Here is a 22,500-nt window from a genome sequence, read left to right as displayed (position 1 = left end):
ACGCCTTCTCCTCGTACTTCCGCCTCACGCGGGAACACGGACGCTCTAAATACTTCGAATTCCAATGCCAGTATATTGTAAACCACGGGTTCTTTAATGCTAGCGGGTCGTCGCGACCCTAGTTAACATCATGGTGCACGTCTCGTGACGGGTGTCACGGCGTAGTTAAATGTATGCGATACATTTCTCAAATATAAGCGCTCAGTCATCTGTACATCATGGTAGGTTCCCACGACGTGCAATATGCGTTCAACTTATCAATGTTCATGTGTCCTGCAGTTCACATTATGACGCGCAGTTAGCTGCGGTCTTCATCGATCCATGAGCCGAGTGATCCACTGCCGAGGGTGACTAACTTGCGTAAGCCGCCGCTGTGCGCGTATACCCGTTCCCCGTAGGGAGGAGCAAGCCGCCGCTTAGAGACGAAGCATAAAGTGTCCTCATTCCACATAGGGCAAGCTGGATTAATCCATTTTACCCAGGACGGCCGAAGCGGCGTGGACCAGGGGAGAACTGAACCTTATACTTCACACCACAGTAAGTCTACGTGTCCTCTTCCACATAGGGCAAGCTAGAACTAACTATCTTACCCAGGACTGCCGAAGCAGCGTGGACCAGGGGAGGAACACACTTTTCATGGAAACGTAAGGCATCCATGACTGCCATAACGTAAGCCGCCGCTGTGCGCGTATACCCGTTCCCCGTAGGGAGGAGCAAGCCGCCGCTTAGAGACGAAGCATAAAGTGTCCTCATTCCACATAGGGCAAGCTGGATGAATCCATTTTACCCAGGACGGCCGAAGCGGCGTGGACCAGGGGAGAACTGAACTTTATACTTCACACCACAGTAAGTCTACGTGTCCTCTTCCACATAGGGCAAGCTAGAACTAACTATCTTACCCAGGACTGCCGAAGCAGCGTGGACCAGGGGAGGAACACACTTTTCATAGAAACGTAAGGCATCCATGACTGCCATAGTGCGTAAGCCGCCGCTGTGCGCGTAAACCCGTTCCCCGTAGGGAGGAGTCAAGCCGCCGCTTAGAGACGAAGTATTAAGTGTCCTCTTCCACATAGGGCAAGCTAGAAAGAACTATCTTACCCAGGACCGCCGAAGCAGCGTGGACCAGGGGAGAACTGAACTTTATACTTCACACCACAGTATTGAGTAATGTGCCCTCTTCCACATAGGGCAAGCTGGAATGTTCCATTTTACCCAGGACGGCCGAAGCGGCGTGGACCAGTGGAGGACTACACAATCATGAGGTTTGATATCGACTTGTGTGTTTCAATAGGATACCGATGGTATGGTTTGAACCGATTTGATTTAGCCATTCTGAAGTCATCACTTGGTTGAAGCGCTGAACTAGGGAGGCATCGTTTACATATATATTGGTTTTCGCATGCTCTACTAGGTTAATGTCATGAGGTTGGCTATCGAGCATGCCCAAGTGATGACTTGATTGTGTGCTTGCTTGAATTCTTCACATTTCATACCATCGGTTAGTTGTCGAATCATTCCTCGATCATAACCTTCGTTCTTGGTTCATGTATGCTCTCTTCCACATAGGGCAAGCTAGAAATAACTATCTTACCCAGGACCGCCGAAGCAGCGTGGACCAGGGGAGAACTATACTTTGTCTTGTATGCCCTCTTCCACATAGGGCAAGCTAGAACTAACTATCTTACCCAGGACCGCCGAAGCAGCGTGGACCAGTGGAGGACTATACTTTGTTCATAACACCACAGTATTGAGTAATGTGCCCTCTTCCACATAGGGCAAGCTAGAATGAACTATCTTACCCAGGACCGCCGGAGCAGTGTGGACCAGTGGAGGACTACACAATCATGAGGTTTGATATCGACTTGTGTGTTTCAATAGGGTACCGATGGTATGTTTTGAACCGATTTGATTTAGCCATTCTGAAGTCATCACTTGGTTGAAGCGCTGAACTAGGGAGGGGCATCGTTTACATATATATTGGTTTTCGCATGCTCTACTAGGTTAATGTCATAGGGTTGGCTATCGAGCATGCCCAAGTGATGACTTGATTGTGTGCTTGCTTGAATTCTTCACATTTCATACCATCGGTTAGTTGTCGAATCATTCCTCGATCATAACCTTCGTTCTTGGTTCATGTATGCTCTCTTCCACATAGGGCAAGCTAGAATTAACTATCTTACCCAGGACCGCCGAAGCAGCGTGGACCAGGGGAGAACTATACTTTGTCTTGTATGCCCTCTTCCACATAGGGCAAGCTAGAACTAACTATCTTACCCAGGACCGCCGAAGCAGCGTGGACCAGTGGAGGACTATACTTTGTTCATTACACCACAGTATTAAGTATGGTGTCCTCTTCCACATAGGGCAAGCTAGAACTAACTATCTTACCCAGGACCGCCGAAGCAGTGTGGACCAGGGGAGGACTATACTTTATACTTCACACACTAGCCATACTGAAGTCATCACTTGGTTGAAGCGCTGAACTACGGCGGGGTAATCGTTTACAGGTTATAATCATATAGCTGCATGCTCATTAGTAGATAATGGAATATTGTATGGCAATATGAGCATGCCCAAGTGATGACTTTGTTTCAAGCTCAACAGGTAGGGTATTGAGTCCTCTTCCACATAGGGCAAGCTAGAATGAACTATCTTACCCAGGACCGCCGGAGCAGCGTGGACCAGTGGAGGACTCTATACTTTATACTTCACACCACAGTATTGAGTACGACTTGCATAAAGCCCCTAATGAGAACCACGAGGGCTCTCTCAATGTAGAACCACGAGGGCTCTAGTACCGATTCTCTCGGTACGGCTTGGTCCGTGTTCCTTTATGCTTGTACTCTAAGTATTAAGTATTGTGTCCTCTTCCACATAGGGCAAGCTAGAACTAACTATCTTACCCAGGACCGCCGAAGCAGTGTGGACCAGGGGAGGACTATACTTTATACTTCACACACTAGCCATACTAAAGTCATCACTTGGTGGGGGTGAACTACGGCGGTATCTATCGTTTTGGTTCGGTCTATATAGGGTCGCTTGCATGCTCATTCGAATATAATGTAATTGTGTATGGCAATATGAGCATGCCCAAGTGATGACTTTGTTTCAAGCTCAACAGGTAGGGTATTGAGTCCTCTTCCACATAGGGCAAGCTAGAATGAACTATCTTACCCAGGACCGCCGGAGCAGCGTGGACCAGTGGAGGACTCTATACTTTATACTTCACACCACAGTATTGAGTACTTCTTGCATAAAGCCCCTAATGAGAACCACGAGGGCTCTCTCAATGTAGAACCACAAGGGCTCTAGTACCGATTCTCTCGGTACGGCTTGGTCCGTGTTCCTTTATGCTTGTACTCTTAGAAAGTCTCAACCCGGAGGTCTTGACTTTGATTGTCATAGTTGGACTACGACGGGGTATCCGACTCATCGAATACCCCAGAAGCACACCATCTTTCGGGTAGGCGGTACGCGTACCTCCGGACGCGGAAGTCTCAACCCGGAGGTCTTGACTTTGTATTGTCATAGTTGGACTACGACGGGGTATCCGACTCATCGAATACCCCAGAAGCACACCATCTTTCGGGTAGGCGGTACGCGTACCTCCGGACGCGGAAGTCTCAACCCGGAGGTCTTGACTTTGATTGTCATAGTTGGACTACGACGGGGCATCCGACCATTGCTGATCGAACACCCCTGATTCACCATCTTTCGGGTAGGCGGTACGCGTACCTCCGGACGCGGAAGTCTCAACCCGGAGGTCTTGACTTGGATTGTCATAGTTGGACTACGACGGGGCATCCGACCATTGCTGATCGAACACCCCTGATTCACCATCTTTCGGATAGGAGGTGCGCCCACCTCCGACGCGGAAGTCTCAACCCGGAGGTTCGGACTTAGAGTTTTTCCCATTCAAAAGTTTTTCTCTTAGCCATACTGAAGTCATCACTTGGTGAACGATTGAACTAGGGCGGGTTAATCGTTTATAGGTATCATGTGGTTTGCATGCTCTCTTAGGTTAAGGTCATGTGGTTGGCTATCGAGCATGCCCAAGTGATGACTTTGTTTCACGCTTGCTTGATTTCTTCATGATTCCCTGTTATATAGTGTAATCATTCGAGAACAGGGAATCTTTGGTTTTGCTCAACAGGTATTGGATGTCAACTTGGTATCTAGATCGCATTAAGTCTCAACCCTTAGGTTCGGACTTGTATAGTGACATCTTGTTACGGTCTTGAGTCTCAACCCGCAGGTTCGGACTACTTAGTGTTTGATCGAATATAATATGGCAACTTGTGCCTAAGTCTCAACCCGCAGGTTCGGACTTCTGTTTATTTGGCCAATGTATGTATAAGGCAACTTGTGCCTAAGTCTCAACCCGCAAGTTCGGACTTGTGTATTTGTTCGAAGTCATGTATAAGGCAACGTGTGCCTAAGTCTCAACTCGCAGGTTCGGACTTGTTAGTGTTTCGTCAACTTTCATATGGCAACTTGTGCCTAAGTCTCAACCCGCAGGTTCGGACTTGTGTATTTGTTCGAATTCATGTATAAGGCAACTTGTGCCTAAGTCTCAACCCGCAGGTTCGGACTTGTGTATTTGTTCGAAGTCATGTATAAGGCAACGTGTGCCTAAGTCTCAACCCGCAGGTTCGGACTTCTATAGTGTTTCGTCAATTATCATATGGCAACTTGTGCCGAAGTCTCAACCCGCAGGTTCGGACTTCTATAGTGTTTCGTCAATTATCATATGGCAACTTGTGCCGAAGTCTCAACCCGCAGGTTCGGACTTCTGGAAGGATCACTTGGCCACTAATGATCCTTCCGCAGGTTCACCTACGGAAACCTTGTTACGACTTTTACTTCCTCTAAATCATCAAGTTCGGTCAACTTCGATAAAGCAGACGCGGTTCACGAGGATCCAGCGAACGATCATCTCCAAAGACCTCACTAAATAATCCATCGGTAGTAGCGACGGGCGGTGTGTACAAAGGGCAGGGACGTATTCAACGCTGGCTGATGACCAGCACTTACTAGAAGTTCCGAGTTCATATGGACCATTGCAATCCATAATCCCTACTAAGTGAGTATTTGAGTGATTTCCCGTTCCTCTCGGAATAGGAGACACGCTGCTACCCACATTGTAGCACGCGTGTAGCCCAGAACATCTAAGGGCATCACGGACCTGTTATCGCTCGATCTCATTTTGCTAAACACAAATTGTCCTGCTAAGCAGCGTACCGTAAGTGCACTTGCGCACACGAACAGCGAAGGTGTCAGGTCATACTCCACCGAAAGGTCCTAACCCGTTCCAATCGGCATCGACGCATTAACGCTGACTGCGTTCTAGTTAGCATATGTGAGTCACGTTCGTTATCGGAATTAACCAGACAAATCAATCCACGAACTAAGAACGGCCATGCACCACTACCCTTAAATTTGAGAAAGAGCTATTAATCTGTCTCACCTCCATAAGTTCGGACCTGGTAAGTTTTCCCGTGTTGAGTCAAATTGAACCGCAAGCTCCATTTCATTGTGGTGCCCTTCCGTCAATTCCTTTAAGTTTCAACTTTGCAACCATACTTCCCCCGGAACCTGACTTTGGTTTCCCGGAAGCTACTGAGAGCACCTGGTTGTAGCGTCTCCCAATTGCTAGTTGGCATCGTTTACGGTTAGAACTAGGGCGGTATCTAATCGCCTTCGATCCTCTAACTTTCGTTCTTGATTAAAGAAAGCATCCTTGACAAATGCCTTCGCTTTAGTTAGTCTTACGACGGTCTACGAATTTCACCTCTCGCGCCGTAATACTAGTGTCCCCAACTACTTCTGTTAATCATTACCTCCGGTCTGAGTACAAACCAATGAAAGATTAGACCAAGGTCGTATTCCATTATTCCATGCAAGATTATTCTAGGGCGTTTGGGCACCCTGCTTTAAGCACTCTAATTTGTTCAAGGTAAACGTGAGCGGTCGAGCTCTATGTTACACTTGCACCCGTTGAAGGGCACACCATGACACAGACTTGGTGCCCTACCACACCATTGAGTCGCAACCAGATTCCGACTTGGCCCACCGACCACGGGTTGACCGGGTCGGCGGAGCCGGACTGTGTTGGACAAGTATCAACTTCGAACGTTTTAACCGCAACAATTTTAATATACGCTAGTGGAGCTGGAATTACCGCGGCTGCTGGCACCAGACTTGCCCTCCACTTGATCCTCGTAGAAGGATTTATGCTCTACTCATTCCAATTATGAAACATCATTAAAGAGTTTCATATTGTTATTTCTCGTCACTACCTCCCCGTCCCGGGATTGGGTAATTTACGCGCCTGCTGCCTTCCTTGGATGTGGTAGCCATTTCTCAGGCTCCCTCTCCGGAATCGAACCCTGATTCCCCGTTACCCGTTGCAACCATGGTAGTCCTCTATACTACCATCCATAGTTGATAGGGCAGATATTTGCGAGATCTGTCGTCGGTGCGAGACCATACGATCAGCATCATTATCCAGACTTCAACTCAATGACACGGAGAACCCGCGATTGGTTTGACTAATAAGTGCACCAGTTCCCGCGAGGGTCCTGGCATGTTGCATGTATTAGCTCTAGATTTTCCACAGTTATCCAAGTAACTAGGTTGATGATCTCGTAAATTATAGCTGTTATACTGAGCCTTATGCGGTTTCACATTAAATCTGTTTGTACTTAGACATGCATGGCTTAACCTTTGAGACGAGCGTATATTACTGGTAGGATCAACCAGAATTCCGACTTTGCGTTCGAATGTTCATTGTCCCATTGCACCCGGAGGAGCAAACACCACGTTCTATATGTTGTCAAGTCCGGTAGCACACGGGAGGCGAGCCCCCGTGCGAACCTCATTGCCCTCGTATCACACACACCCGATGCACCGGACAGGCACTTGAGCGGCATTCGACTCCGCTAAGCGCTCGTGCGCCCGATTGTGCATGCGCTGACGGGGCCTTCATACCCCTACCACAGCGACCTTATGCCAAACTTCCATGAATACTTAGGTGAGCTGACAAGGGCCTTCATTTCCCTACCATCAACTAAAGGACACGCTAGGCGCGTCCGATCATTGCAACTGCGGGGCTTTCATACCCCAATCACCACAGTACGCAATTCACCAGAGTTTAATCACAACCCCCCCGGACATGGCACACTATTAACTTGCAACAAAACTTAGTGTGTGCCGGGCACATCGGTTCCACAAAATCATTCCCGATGTACCCCAATTGGGGTTGTGAACGCATCCATGGTCCTCTGACACACCCAACCAAGCGTGGATACTACATACCTCAAACACCCAGTACACTAACAGACAAATCAACATATGGTTGCTTTCCCCCAGACATTTGCCAATCACTTGGCACCCGGACGGGAACTCGCTCCTGATTGCGCCATTGCCACCCATTTGCCAAGAGCGAGTTCTGTATGTAGATTTCATTTGGAAAGACAACCGTGTACTGGATATTCTATCCGACGATTACAGATGACGAGTACGAGACTCGACTACACTCACGGATAATACATTTTGGGTCGAGATTGCTTTCGGGGTTTTCGATTGGTCTTGCGCTTGTAAACGTATAACTTTGACTTGTGGTAACCTCGGTATGTTAGTCGATCACGTGGTTGTGAACTGGGTACGGGTGGGCAATCTGTTCACTTGCACTCTGGGTAGGAATATGGTGAGCGCTATAGGTTAAAGATCATGGTATGGTTCCATCGTGATGACTTTCGCTAGATAGTAGGATGTTTGGATAGTTATAACGTTTTTGGCCATTTGTTCATAGTGTTCGGTTCATTGAGGAATTCGATTGGTCTTTGCTTCACACACGTGGTCGATCACTTGGATGTGAACTAGGGTGAGAATAAGGTGTTCACTAGTGCTCTTAGGTTTTGGATCAGTACTGAGCACTTGATTGGTTTCGCATAATATGTATCCATAGTGATGACTCTTTCCAGCTTAAGATTTCGTTACCAGTTTCGAATCCTCCCCACGTTCGCTTTTACTTGGTTAGGTTTTCGAGTGTAGATTTGAAAGCAATCTCATGTATGTATCCCATCTGATATAAGCCACTGACAGTTCATGTCACCTCGTTCAACTCTCGCTGGGTCACAGAAGTATGTTACTGCGCCCATTATCCCTACTCGGATAGGTTCGGTTCGTTCGTTTTATACTACGGTGAGTAAACTCAATTTGTGCATCGCATAGCCATGGAAAGCAAGCTTTCGCGGGCCTCTTCGACTGTTTTGATACGAGCTGTGCCCGTGATGCTTGTCATCCCAGGATACTAGACCCCTTTGGACGACCGCATGACCATCAGAAAGTAAATTCCACGTTCGATTTGGGGTGTGAACCCCGAACATAAAGTCTTTGTGTAGAACCACGAGGGCTCTATAGTACCGATTCTCTCGGTACGCTTGGTCCGTGTTCCTTTATGTTCGTACTCTTGTGAATAAGATTCACGTTCGTTTTGGGATATTTGCTACTGTCACCGTTTGAGTACTATGGGGCTTGAACCCCTAACATAAAGTCTTTGTGTAGAACCACGAGGGTTCTATAGTACCGATTCTCTCGGTACGCTTGGTCCGTGTTCCTTTATGTTCGTACTCTTGTGTGTATAATATTCATGTTCGGTTTGGGATATTTGCTACTTTCACCAGGGTCCCGTTCTTCATACAAGTCTGCCTTGCTAATGTGGTAACTTTATAGTGTAGTTCTGACATCCCAATTTTGGGACTTAGCCGATTTTTCGTATATTTCCATATGACCCATAGGGTCCCTTTCTTCATACAAGCTTGCCTAGGGCGATTGGTCAAAACTTGTCTTACTATTCGATTGGTCTTCGCACTTTCACCCTAGGCAGTTCGCCTAGGTCTGTCTTCTTGAGGAGGCCAAAACCCGAAATAAGGAGGTTCGGCCGACCCTGAAACCTCCCCTGTCTGAACTACACTAACCCGATTTTTCAGGGTCCTCAGCGCCATACAACTTTGCCTAGGTCACTTGTACTCTTGACTTAGGCCATCCGACTTGGTCCGTGTTTCTTCCTAGGGTTCACCTAGGTACTTTGCCTTGCTTGATGTGGTAACTTTTTAGTGTAGTTCAGACATCCTAATTTTGGGACTTAGCCGATTTTTCATGTATTTCCATATGACCCATAGGGTCCCTTTCTTCATACAAGCTTGCCTAGGGCGATCGGTCAAAACTTGTCTTACTATTCGATTGGTCTTCGCACTTTCACCCTAGGCAGTTCGCCTAGGTCTGTCTTCTTGAGGAGGCCAAAACCCGAAATAAGGAGGTCCAGCCGACCCTGAAACCTCCCCTGTCTTAAATACACTAACCCGATTTTTCATGGTCCTTAGCGCCATACAACTTTGCCTAGGTCACTTGTACTCTTGACTTAGGCCATCTGACTTGGTCCGTGTTTCTTCCTAGGGTTCACCTAGGTACTTTGCCTTGCTTGATGTGGTAACTTTTTAGTGTAGTTCAGACATCCCAATTTCGGGACTTAGCCGATTTTTCGTATATTTCCATATGACCCATAGGGTCCCTTTCTTCATACAAGCTTGCCTAGGGCGATCGGTCAAAACTTGTCTTACTATTCGATTGGTCTTCGCACTTTCACCCTAGGCACTTTGCCTAGGTGTAGCTTCTTGAGGAGGTCAAAACCCAAAATAAGGAGGTTCAGCCGACCCAAAAACCTCCCCTGTCTAAACTACACTAACCAGATTTTTCAGGGTCCTCACCGTCATACAACTTTGCCTAGGTCACTTGTTCTCTTGACTTAGGCCATCTGACTTGGTCCGTGTTTCTTGCTAGGGTTCACCTAGGTACTTTGCCTTGCTTGATGTGGTAACTTTTTAGTGTAGTTCAGACATCCCAATTTTGGGACTTAGCCGATTTTTCATGTATTTCCATATGACCCATAGGGTCCCTTTCTTCATACAAGCTTGCCTAGGGCGATCGGTCAAAACTTGTCTTACTATTCGATTGGTCTTCGCACTTTCACCCTAGGCAGTTTGCCTAGGTGTAGCTTCTTGAGGAGGTCAAAACCCAAAATAAGGAGGTTCAGCCGACCCAAAAACCTCCCCTGTCTAAACTACACTAACCAGATTTTTCAGGGTCCTCACCGTCATACAACTTTGCCTAGGTCACTTGCACTCTTGACTTAGGCCATCTGACTTGGTCCGTGTTTCTTGCTAGGGTTCACCTAGGTAGTTTGCCTTGCTTGATGTGGTAACTTTTTAGTGTAGTTCTGACATCCCAATTTTGGGACTTAGCCGATTTTTCATGTATTTCCATATGACCCTTAGGGTCCCTTTCTTCATACAAGCTTGCCTAGGGCGATCGGTCAAAACTTGTCTTACTATTCGATTGGTCTTCGCACTTTCACCCTAGGCACTTTGCCTAGGTGTAGCTTCTTGAGGAGGTCAAAACCCAAAATAAGGAGGTTCAGCCGACCCAAAAACCTCCCCTGTCTAAACTACACTAACCAGATTTTTCAGGGTCCTCAGCGCCATACAACTTTGCCTAGGTCACTTGTACTCTTGACTTAGGCCATCTGACTTGGTCCGTGTTTCTTCCTAGGGTTCACCTAGGTACTTTGCCTTGCTTGCTGTGGTAACTTTTTAGTGTAGTTCAGACATCCCAATTTTGGGACTTAGCCGATTTTTCATGTATTTCCATATGACCCATAGGGTCCCTTTCTTCATACAAGCTTGCCTAGGGCGATCGGTCAAAACTTGTCTTACTATTCGATTGGTCTTCGCACTTTCACCCTAGGCAGTTTGCCTAGGTGTAGCTTCTTGAGGAGGTCAAAACCCAAAATAAGGAGGTTCAGCCGACCCAAAAACCTCCCCTGTCTAAACTACACTAACCAGATTTTTCAGGGTCCTCACCGTCATACAACTTTGCCTAGGTCACTTGTTCTCTTGACTTAGGCCATCTGACTTGGTCCGTGTTTCTTGCTAGGGTTCACCTAGGTACTTTGCCTTGCTTGATGTGGTAACTTTTTAGTGTAGTTCAGACATCCCAATTTTGGGACTTAGCCGATTTTTCATGTATTTCCATATGACCCATAGGGTCCCTTTCTTCATACAAGCTTGCCTAGGGCGATCGGTCAAAACTTGTCTTACTATTCGATTGGTCTTCGCACTTTCACCCTAGGCAGTTTGCCTAGGTGTAGCTTCTTGAGGAGGTCAAAACCCAAAATAAGGAGGTTCAGCCGACCCAAAAACCTCCCCTGTCTAAACTACACTAACCAGATTTTTCAGGGTCCTCACCGTCATACAACTTTGCCTAGGTCACTTGCACTCTTGACTTAGGCCATCTGACTTGGTCCGTGTTTCTTGCTAGGGTTCACCTAGGTAGTTTGCCTTGCTTGATGTGGTAACTTTTTAGTGTAGTTCTGACATCCCAATTTTGGGACTTAGCCGATTTTTCATGTATTTCCATATGACCCTTAGGGTCCCTTTCTTCATACAAGCTTGCCTAGGGCGATCGGTCAAAACTTGTCTTACTATTCGATTGGTCTTCGCACTTTCACCCTAGGCAGTTTGCCTAGGTGTAGCTTCTTGATGAGGCCAAAACCCAAAATAAGGGGGTTCGGCCGACCCAATATCCTACCCTGTCTAAACTACACTAACCAGATTTTTCAGGGTCCTCAGCGCCATACAACTTTGCCTAGGTCACTTGTTCTATTGACTTAGGCCATCTGACTTGGTCCGTGTTTCTTCCTAGGGTTCACCTAGGTACTTTGCCTTGCTTGGTGTGGTAACTTTTTAGTGTAGTTCTGACATCCTCATTTTGGGACTTAGCCGATTTTTCGTAAAATACCATATGACCCATATGGGTCCTTTCCTTCATATAAGTTTGCCTTGCTTGGTATGGTAACATTTGAGTGTAGTTCTGACATCATCATTTTGGGACTTAGCCGATTTTTCGTAAAATACCATATGACCCATATGGGTCCTTTGCTTCATATAAGTTTGCCTTGCTTGGTGTGGTAACATTTGAGTGTAGTTCTGACATCCCCATTTTGGGACTTAGCCGATTTTTCAATCAATACCATATGACCCATCAGGGTCCTTTGCTTCATATAAGTTTGCCTTGCTTGGTGTGGTAACATTTGAGTGTAGTTCTGACATCCCCATTTTGGGACTTAGCCGATTTTTCGTAAAATACCATATGACCCATCAGGGTCCTTTCCTTCATATAAGTTTGCCTTGCTTGGTGTGGTAACATTTGAGTGTAGTTCAGACATCCCCATTTTGGGACTTAGCCGATTTTTCGTAAAATACCATATGACCCATATGGGTCCTTTGCTTCATATAAGTTTGCCTTGCTTGGTGTGGTAACTTTTTAGTGTAGTTCTGACATCCCCATTTTGGGACTTAGCCGATTTTTCGTAAAATACCATATGACCCATCAGGGTCCTTGCCTTCATATAAGTTTGCCTTGCTTGGTGTGGTAACATTTTAGTGTAGTTCTGACATCACCATTTTGGGACTTAGCCGATTTTTCGTAAAATACCATATGACCCATCAGGGTCCTTTGCTTCATATAAGTTTGCCTTGCTTGGTGTGGTAACACATGAGTGTAGTTCTGACATCCCCATTTTGGGACTTAGCCGATTTTTCGACCAATACCATATGACCCATCAGGGTCCTTTGCTTCATATAAGTTTGCCTTGCTTGGTGTGGTAACATTTGAGTGTAGTTCTGACATCCCCATTTTGGGACTTAGCCGATTTTTCGTAAAATACCATATGACCCATCAGGGTCCTTTCCTTCATATAAGTTTGCCTTGCTTGGTGTGGTAACATTTGAGTGTAGTTCAGACATCCCCATTTTGGGACTTAGCCGATTTTTCGTAAAATACCATATGACCCATAAGGGTCCTTTGCTTCATATAAGTTTGCCTTGCTTGGTGTGGTAACTTTTTAGTGTAGTTCTGACATCCCCATTTTGGGACTTAGCCGATTTTTCGTAAAATACCATATGACCCATCAGGGTCCTTGCCTTCATATAAGTTTGCCTTGCTTGGTGTGGTAACATTTGAGTGTAGTTCAGACATCCCCATTTTGGGACTTAGCCGATTTTTCGTAAAATACCATATGACCCATATGGGTCCTTTGCTTCATATAAGTTTGCCTTGCTTGGTGTGGTAACTTTTTAGTGTAGTTCTGACATCCCCATTTTGGGACTTAGCCGATTTTTCGTAAAATACCATATGACCCATCAGGGTCCTTGCCTTCATATAAGTTTGCCTTGCTTGGTGTGGTAACATTTTAGTGTAGTTCTGACATCACCATTTTGGGACTTAGCCGATTTTTCGTAAAATACCATATGACCCATCAGGGTCCTTTGCTTCATATAAGTTTGCCTTGCTTGGTGTGGTAACACATGAGTGTAGTTCTGACATCCCCATTTTGGGACTTAGCCGATTTTTCGACCAATACCATATGACCCATCAGGGTCCTTTGCTTCATATAAGTTTGCCTTGCTTGGTGTGGTAACATTTGAGTGTAGTTCTGACATCCCCATTTTGGGACTTAGCCGATTTTTCGATCCATCCTATATGACCCATCAGGGTCCTTTTTCTTCATATAAGTTTCCCAAGACTTAGTGCTTTTTACCTTTGGACACCAATATCACCCTTACGGGTTTCTTTGATCTTCTCACTTTGTATTGACCAAATGTAGGTCTTGCCATGCCAAACATATAATTGTTCTACACCAAGTCTCTATCTCGTACCGCCAGCTCGGTACATTCGATCAACCTTCCCTTAAGGCACCCGGGACTTAGCCATTTTTTCACATTTTTCATGATTTTGAGGCAACTTTTCTCGACTTTGTCACCTTATATCACCAAGATCCTTTCCCTTTAGCGCTTCACTCTGTTCGTATGATATTTAGCGCTGACTATCACCTTTCTGTCGCTGAGCTCAACTTCTTATTCGGTGCCATAGAGCCAGAGATATTTGGTGTATGCTGTTATAAGGGAAGTTTGTCACTTTTTCAAAGGCCCACTTTGGGACGCCCATATCTCACCTTCACGTATCTTCGATCTTCTTGTCGTCTATGGACGAAACTTAGGTCTTGTATTGGCCAACTTATAAATGTTCTACGGCCAAGCCGTATCTCTTACCGCCAGCCCGGTATTCATGGACTTAGTCGGATTTTCGCCTCTCGTGGTAACAATTTCTGACTTTGACTCACAATAACACCCGAACGGTCACATGCTAGCGCTTTGCTTGGTAGGAATTATAGTTAGCGCTACCTTTTCTCTTTCCATCGATACCTTGTTCGTTCCATTCCATGCCATACAGCCGAAGTTATGATGTTTCCCGTTTTCCATATCATGTGGAGCTTATGCTCTGGGAAAACCATCTAACACCTGTACCACCCTTTTGGGTACCACCGATCTCGTCACTATGTTCGGGCCAAATATAGGTTATAACATGCCCAACATATAATTGTTCTACACCAAGTCTCTATCTCTTACCGCCTGCTCGGTATTTTACTCGTAAGTCCAAATTTCACAACTTGTACTTTTTGGCCCAATGTACTCGAGTTTCAATTTTGGTAACATTTTTCGACTTTGACACTTAATAACTTCCAAATCATGCTAGTTAGCGCTTTGCTTTCTTCTAGTCGTATCTAGCGCTGGGTGTTACCTTTCCAAAACATATCCTAGCTTAACAATCCATGCCATACAGCCGGAGCTATACGGTGCACAAGTCAAATCCATTTTAGCCATGTTTCATTTTTGCTAATTTTTGACCACTCGTATCACCCTTCCATAGTGGTCCGATCTTCTCGCTTTCTATGGACGACTTTTAGGTCTCGTAGAGGCAAACTTATAAGTATTCTACGTCAACCCGCTATCTCTTACCGCTTGCTCGGTATTCTTGGTCTTGTGTGATTTTTGGCCATTTTGGTATTATTTTTCCACTTTGTCGCTTAATAACTCAGTTTTGCTCAACACTTAGCGCTTCGGTTGTTTGGGATTATAGTTAGCGCTCGGTTCGACCTTTCCAACACTGATCTAAGCTTGTCTATCCGTTCCATACAGCCTGAGTTATTCGCGATACCGTGTTTCAATCCATTTCTCAAGTCTCGTTTTGGTCCAACTTTGAACCAGCCATATCACCCTGATGGGTACCTCCGATCTTCTCGCTCTATATTGGCCAAAGTTAGGTCTTGTGGTAACGTACTTATGATTGTTCTACGCCGTGTTCGTAGCTCTTATCGTTCGCCCGCTATTTTCGATCATAAGGTGAATTTTCGCCTCTAAACCACCATTTTTCACCTTTGCCCTCTAATATGACCGACTTGCTCAACACCTAGCGCTTCGCTTGGTAGGACACATAGCTAGCGCTCGTCAAGACCTTTCCAACGCATATCCAAGCTTTCCGATCCGAGCCATACAGCCTGAGCTATAGGCGATACCGTTTTTCCCATTTTCTTGGTCACACGCACTTTAGGGTACCCCTTTTTGCCTTTGACCCTTAATACCTCCTCCGGGTCACTAGTAGGCGCTCAGCTTGGTAGGAAACATAGCTAGAGCAGGCCTTCACCTTTCCAAAACTGCCGAAAGTGTACCGATCCGACATCTAGAACCAAAGTTATGGTCATTCCCATCATGCTCTACTTTCATGGTCAACCTCCACCAAGCACACCTAGGTTGGACCAACTTTCACCAACTCATCTCGAACCCCAAATTTGCTTCGACCTACTAGGTTTCCCTAGTAAAGTGGTCAAAACATCCATTACAACACGACTGGTCTTTCTGGTGGTCGACCTAGGCGACTTTGTTCGACGACCACCACCCCATGGAACTAAAAGACGTCCCTTGATACGGACCACCGATACATTTTCCGGCCTGTCTAAACTACACTCATCGAAATTTTTTTGGGTCCCCACCGTCATACAAGTTTCCCTAGGTCAAGTTTTTCTTCCGGATCGGCCGCGGACCTCACTTTTCATTATCTAGGGAGGCCATAGGGCCCCAAAAGGGGTTTTTTAAAATTTTCGACACTTTCGACTTTGGTCGGATTTTTTCCGATTTTGGTCCGACCTAGGGACTTGGTGGTCCAAGGAGCCTCGGGACCAAACTTTTTTCTCAGGGGTCCCTACCTCCATACAACTTTGCCTAGGTAAATTTTTTGTTCCAAATCGACCGCGGATTTCACTTTTCAATATCTGGGGCTCGTGTAGAGTCCGAATATGAGGTTTTCTCATTTTTCGACATTTTCGACTTTTTTCGACTTTTTTCGGGTTTTTCGACCTAGGGGTCCGCCGAACAAATTTTGGGTCAAAAATTTTTATTGAACTGGTCGAAAGTACGCAAAAAGATAAGACTTTTTGCCGAAGACACCATGCCCCGGAACCGACTCCTTCCCCTTCAAAATAGGGGACAAACGTGATTTTTGAAACTTTTCCTTAGGGAGCCCAAGACTTAGAAAATTTTCAAATTCTCGATTTTTCGATTGCGAGCTAGCGCTTTGCGGTCTTCGGCAATGTTGTAGATCTCGACGAGATAAAACTTTTTGGTCAAAGGACATTTTGCCCTCCGACCCCTCCTTCCCCCCGCAAATCGCCCCCCAAAGTGCAATTTTTGCATTTTCACCTCTTTGCATGCACTGTTCGGCCCAAATGGCCACTTTCTATGGGTCTGAGCGCTTTGCGGTCTTCGGCAAACTTTTAGAGCGTACCAAGCCCTAATTATAATTGTTCTACACCAACTTCGTACCTCTTCATCCCTGGCCGCTATTCGCGTACCAAGGTAATTTTTGTTCATTTTATCAACATTTTTCATCTTTGACTGTTTACATCGGCCTTGCCATGAACCGATAGCGCTTCGCTGTGTTCTAACGTAAGTTAGTACTACTCAATACCTTTCCAAATCATGTCTTAGATTGTCATTTGCTTGCTTACAGCCGGAGCTATGAGCGATACAGTAAAAAGTACCGAAACTTGGAAAAATCCTTGGATCGCCCATATCCCCCCTTTGGGGACCAGATATCGAAAAAAGTTCTTATTCAAAAAGTTGCGCCTTAACGTGTTCTAGTTATGCCTAGAACATTTCACTTCGCTAGCTGGCCTGCAACTTAGCCGTAATTGGGATTTTAGGGTGTTCATGGAGGGCCCATTTCCTGCGACTTGGTATCTTTTGGGCCCTATGTTTCTCTAATATCTCCACAAGTTTTCCAGATAGCTTTCTCATACTTTCAGGGTGCCTAGAGCACCTCAAGACCTTTCCAACGCTATGCCGTTCGCCTCGCTCGGACATCTACAGCCGAAGTTATTCGAGGTACACGGTACCTTACCCTGTTTTCTCAGTACTTGGTCGAAAATTTCGATCAGCCATATGACCGACTTGGACAACCCTGAGCGGGTTGGCCCCATATAACTAAACTTTTGTCTCTTGTAGGCAAACTTATAAATGTTCTACGTCAACTCGCTATCTCGTACCGCCTTGACGGTATACTTGGTCCAAGGGCCATTTCCAGCGACTTGGTCGCAATTTCGCTCTAAGTTTCGCTAATACCTTCGTCCGTGGACATGGTGATTTTTTGTTCGTATTTTTCCTTGATAGTCCCACTCAAGACTATTCCATACCAGAGCCAAGCGTCCCGCTAAGTGCCATACAGCCTGAGCAGTAATTCATGAAAGGTACCTCTACCAGTTTTTGCCATACTTGGGTACAAACTTTGTATCGCCCATATCTCCACTTTGGAGGCCAGCCAGCACCTTTGCCCCATATACTTTTTTGTTGGTCATGCCATGCACCAAATATAATTGTTCTACGCCAACTTGCTATCTCTTCTCCAACTTGCCGTTATTCTTGGTCCAATTCCCATTTCATTCGTTTTTGGACCCATTTTGCTATATGTTTCACTAATAGCTTCGGCCATGGACAAGCTGATTTTCGATTGGTATTTTTCCTTGATAGTCCCACTCAAGACCATTCCAAAACACACCGCAGCTTGTCGCTCGGTGGCAAACTGACCAAGTTATAATTCATGAAAGGTACCTCAACTTGGCACACCACGTGGTCGGCCCAAACCATAAACCAACCAAACGACCGACTTGGAGCACCCTGACCGGGTTGGCCCCATATAATAAAAGTTGCGTCTCTACACGCCCAACTTATGAATATTCTACGCCAAGTCGCTATCTCTTACCGGTAAGCCGGTATTCACCTTCCAAGGGTGATTTTGGTCAAGCGCCATTTCCTGCGACTTGGTCCCCGAATTGGACCATCATCACCTAATATCTCCGTGGTCTTTCAACTCAGCCTCATGAAACTTTCAGGGTAGATAGGTCTCCCCAAGACCTTTCCAACGGTGAGCCGTTTGCCTCGCTCGGCCATCTACAGCCGAAGTTATTAATGGTACTTGGTACCTTACCCTGTTTTTTCCATACTTGTTCGTACTTGGGTACAAACTTTGGATCGCCCATATCTCCACTTTGGAGGCCAGCCAGCACCTTGGCCCCATATACTTTTTTGTTGGTGATACCATGCACCAAATATAATTGTTCTACGCAAGCTTGCTATCTCTTCTCCAACTTGCGGTTATTTTTGACTCAAGTCCCATTTCCATAGTTTTTGGTACCAATTTGCTCTATGTTTCGCTAATAGCTTCGCCCAAGGACTTTGTGATTTTTTGTTCGCATTTTTCCTAAATAGTCCCACTCAAGACTATTCCAAATCACACCTTAGCTTGTCGCTCAGTGCCATACAGCCAGAGTTTTAATTCATGAAAGGTACATCACCTTGGTACACCACGTGGTCGGTCCAAACCATCAACCAACCATATGACCGACTTCGAGTCGAGCTAGCGGCTAGGCTCAATATAATGAAATGCGTGTCTTGATGCGGGCTACTGACGGTCTGAACAATGTAGCTCGCTAGCTCGTCTCTAAACTTGTGTTTTGGTCGAATATTGGGTGTTCATGTACCACTTCGGGTAACATGGACTTTGGTGCAACTTTACCACTTGTGCACTTAATAACTTCCCGGTCATTCAAGTCTTTGCCTTCATACTTTCAGGGTAGTTAGGTCTCGTCGAGACCTTTCCATACATATGCCAAACTCATCGATCGGACATCTATAGCCCGAGTTATTCGCGGTACACCGTACCTTACCCTGTTTTTTCCTCAATTGGGTACAAACCTTGGAACACCCATATCGCCCCTTTAGAGACTAGCTGGCACGTTGGCCTCATATAATGATAAGTGCACCTCAACTAGGGCTACTGACGGTCAGAACATTTCAACTTGCTAGCTCGGGCCCACACTTGTGTTTTTCTCGAATATATGGTTCAAGTGTGCCACTTTGGGCACTTTTGGACATTTTGTCCCCACACAACTTTCTTGCCTTGGTAGATAGGGTCTTGTGATCTTGGGCAAAAAGATGCACCAAGATAAAGTCTAACTTTCGTTCTTGTACCGCAAAGCGCTATCTCAAACACCCGAGGAGATAGAAAGTGATTATGTTCGGTATATCGGTCTTCCATGGCCTACTATGGTAAACCCCTGCAGGTATGCAACCGAAGGTGCTTGGTACATGTATTTGGTGCAATATCGGTGCAAAGTAGGTGTTTCCTTGATCGGGCTATAACTTTCTTGGTTGATGTTGGATTGCTTTGCGGTCTTCGGGGGATAGTTAGGGAACATGTTGGCCAACATTTCCTTATTCCTCAGCCTGGCCGTACCTCTTACCGTCTAGGCGGTATACATGCTCTAAGTTGGAACTTGTGTTCCTTTGGGTAACTTCTCTGACTTTGACGCTTAATAACTTTCGTTCATATGCAGTCTAAGCTCTGCAACTCTCAGGAAAGCTAGTACTACTCATTTCCTTTCCATATCAGTCTTTGGCTTGTCGATCCGATGTCTACAGCCTGACTTATTCACGTTGCCTGTGAAGGTAGGTTTTTGCCCATTTTCCAGTTCATGTGGTAACATTCCCGGACTTTGCCGGCTTTCTCTTCATGTGGTAACTTGCTTGCTTGTGTGGTAACTTGAAAGTGTATTTCCGACAGACCCAATCTCGGACTTAGCCGATTTTTCTCTTCATATTATATGGATCCATCACTAGGCCATCTTGCTTGCTTGTGTGGTAACTTGAAAGTGTATTTCTGACAGACCCAATCTCGGACTTAGCCGATTTTTCTCTTCATATCATATGGATCCATCACTAGGCCATCTTGCTTGCTTGTGTGGTAACTTGGAAGTGTATTTCTGACAGACCCAATCTCGGACTTAGCCGATTTTTCTCTTCATATTATATGGATCCATCACTAGGCCATCTTGCTTGCTTGTGTGGTAACTTGATAGTGTATTTCTGACAGACCCAATCTTGGACTTAGCCGATTTTTCTCTTCATATTATATGGATCCATCATTAGGCCATCTTGCTTGCTTGTGTGGTAACTTGAAAGTGTATTTCCGACAGACCCAATCTCGGACTTAGCCGATTTTTCTCTTCATATTATATGGATCCTGGACTTAGCCGATTATTAGGTTATTATATATGGATCCTGGACTTAGCCGATTTTTCTGTTCATATCATATGGATCTTGGACTTAGCCGATTTTTCTCTTCATATCATATGGATCCTGGACTTAGCCGATTATTAGGTTAATATATATGGATCCGGGACTTAGCCGATTTTTCTCTTCATGTAATATGGATCCTGGACTTAGCCGATTTTTCTCTTCATATAATATGGATCCTGGACTTAGCCGATTATTAGGTTAATATATATGGATCCTGGACTTAGCCGATTTTTCTCTTCATATAATATGGATCCTGGACTTAGCCGATTTTTCTCTTCATGTAATATGGATCCGGGACTTAGCCGATTTTCTCTTCATATAATATGGATCCTGGACTTAGCCAATTTTTCTCTTCATGTGGTAACGTATGCCAATCGCTCACAAGTCATGGGATAAGGGTACTTGTGTTCTTCCATCTTCTAAGTCCCGCACGGGGACATCGTGATCGCCCCAAGTCCGGAATAGCGCCAAGTCAAGCCCCACGCTGGCCGTGCAGGACCTGTTAGCGGGGGCTCCCCTGACAGCACTAATCCGGACTTAGAAATTATATCTTTCTAATCGAACACCACACACGCAACACCACCATACCACCATCTCCTTGCAAGTACCTAAGTACCCGCAACTCCATGGTGAAGGCAATGTCACTCCATCACCAACCTCTTTGCACTGCAAGCACTTGCGTACCCACAACACTCCGAAGAAGGCAACGGCGCGCGATGCTCGACTCCACACACCACACCACACCACACCACCGATGGCCAGCCAGCCAGCCAGCCCAACTAAGGGCTAACCCACCAACCAACCACCAATGGCCTAGGCCAGCCGGATCCCACCTTCAAGTCCAAGCACAGCCAAGTGCAAGTACCGCCAAGTGTTCACCAACCGCCCAACACACCACACCACCGATGGCCAGCCAGCCAGCCAGCCCAGCTAAGGGCTAACCAACCAACCAACCACCAATGGCCCAGGCCAGCCGGATCCCACCTTCAAGTCCAAGCACAGCCAAGTGCAAGTACCGCCAAGTGTTCACCAACCAACCATCACACCAGGTCAGCCGGCCGGTACCCACCTTCAAGTGCCATTACCCTCGGGTGCAAGCTCAATCAAGTGTTAACCAACCAACCCGGCCAAGGCAGCCAACAGGCCGGCACCCTACAGCACCGACCCGCCATCACCACCTCAACCGTTGACCATGCAAGTGGCCTCGGACAACAGGTGACACCCGAAGTACACCCGGGGAGTGTATATCAAGTGTTTGTTCACCAAGTCCTCAACCAACCCCAAGTACCCGGAGGTACCCAGAGTGTTGGATCCGCCAACCACTACCAGCACTCCAAGTCCTTGCGAACCCAAAGTGTTTGCCCGGTAGGGCCATTGTATCACAACGCTTGCGACCATGCAAGTGGCCTCGAACAAGGTGACAGGGGTATCTTCACCAAGTTCTCAACCAACCCCAAGTACCCGGAGGTACCCAGAGTGTTGGGTCCGCCAACCACTACCAGCACTCCAAGTCCTCGCGAACCCAAAGTATTTGCCCGGTAGGGCCATTAGACCACAACGCTTGCTAACCATGCAAGTGGTCTCGGACAACAGGTGACACCCGAAGTACATCCGGAGAGTGTACAACAAGTGTTTGTTCACCAAGTCCTCAACCAACCCCAAGTACCCGGAGGTACCCAGAGTGTTGGGTCCGCCAACCACTACCAGCACTCTAAGTCCTCGCGAACCCAAAGTGTTTGCCCGGTAGGGCCATTAGACCACAACGCTTGCTAACCATGCAAGTGGTCTCGGACAACAGGCGATACCCGAAGTACATCCGAAGAGTGTATATCAAGTGTTTGTTCACCAAGTCCTCAACCAACCCCAAGTACCCGGAGGTACCCAGAGTGTTGGATCCGCAAACCCGTCCCGG

At 46.3% G+C, this 22,500-nt stretch overlaps 1 non-coding gene across 1 annotated transcript; it reads right to left on the bottom strand.

Annotated features, from left to right (window-relative positions):
- Nucleotides 1-195: 195 nt before the first annotated feature.
- Nucleotides 196-350, bottom strand: LOC131292191 (5.8S ribosomal RNA). The gene has a single exon (XR_009189881.1). It is a non-coding gene; the product is annotated as a 5.8S ribosomal RNA (ribosomal RNA).
- Nucleotides 351-22,500: the final 22,150 nt, after the last annotated feature.

Source organism: Anopheles ziemanni, assembly GCF_943734765.1.
Source record: "Anopheles ziemanni chromosome X unlocalized genomic scaffold, idAnoZiCoDA_A2_x.2 X_unloc_39, whole genome shotgun sequence".
In the NCBI taxonomy this organism is placed as follows: Eukaryota; Metazoa; Arthropoda; class Insecta; order Diptera; family Culicidae; genus Anopheles; species Anopheles ziemanni.
This window is presented reverse-complemented; position numbering and strand designations above follow the sequence as displayed.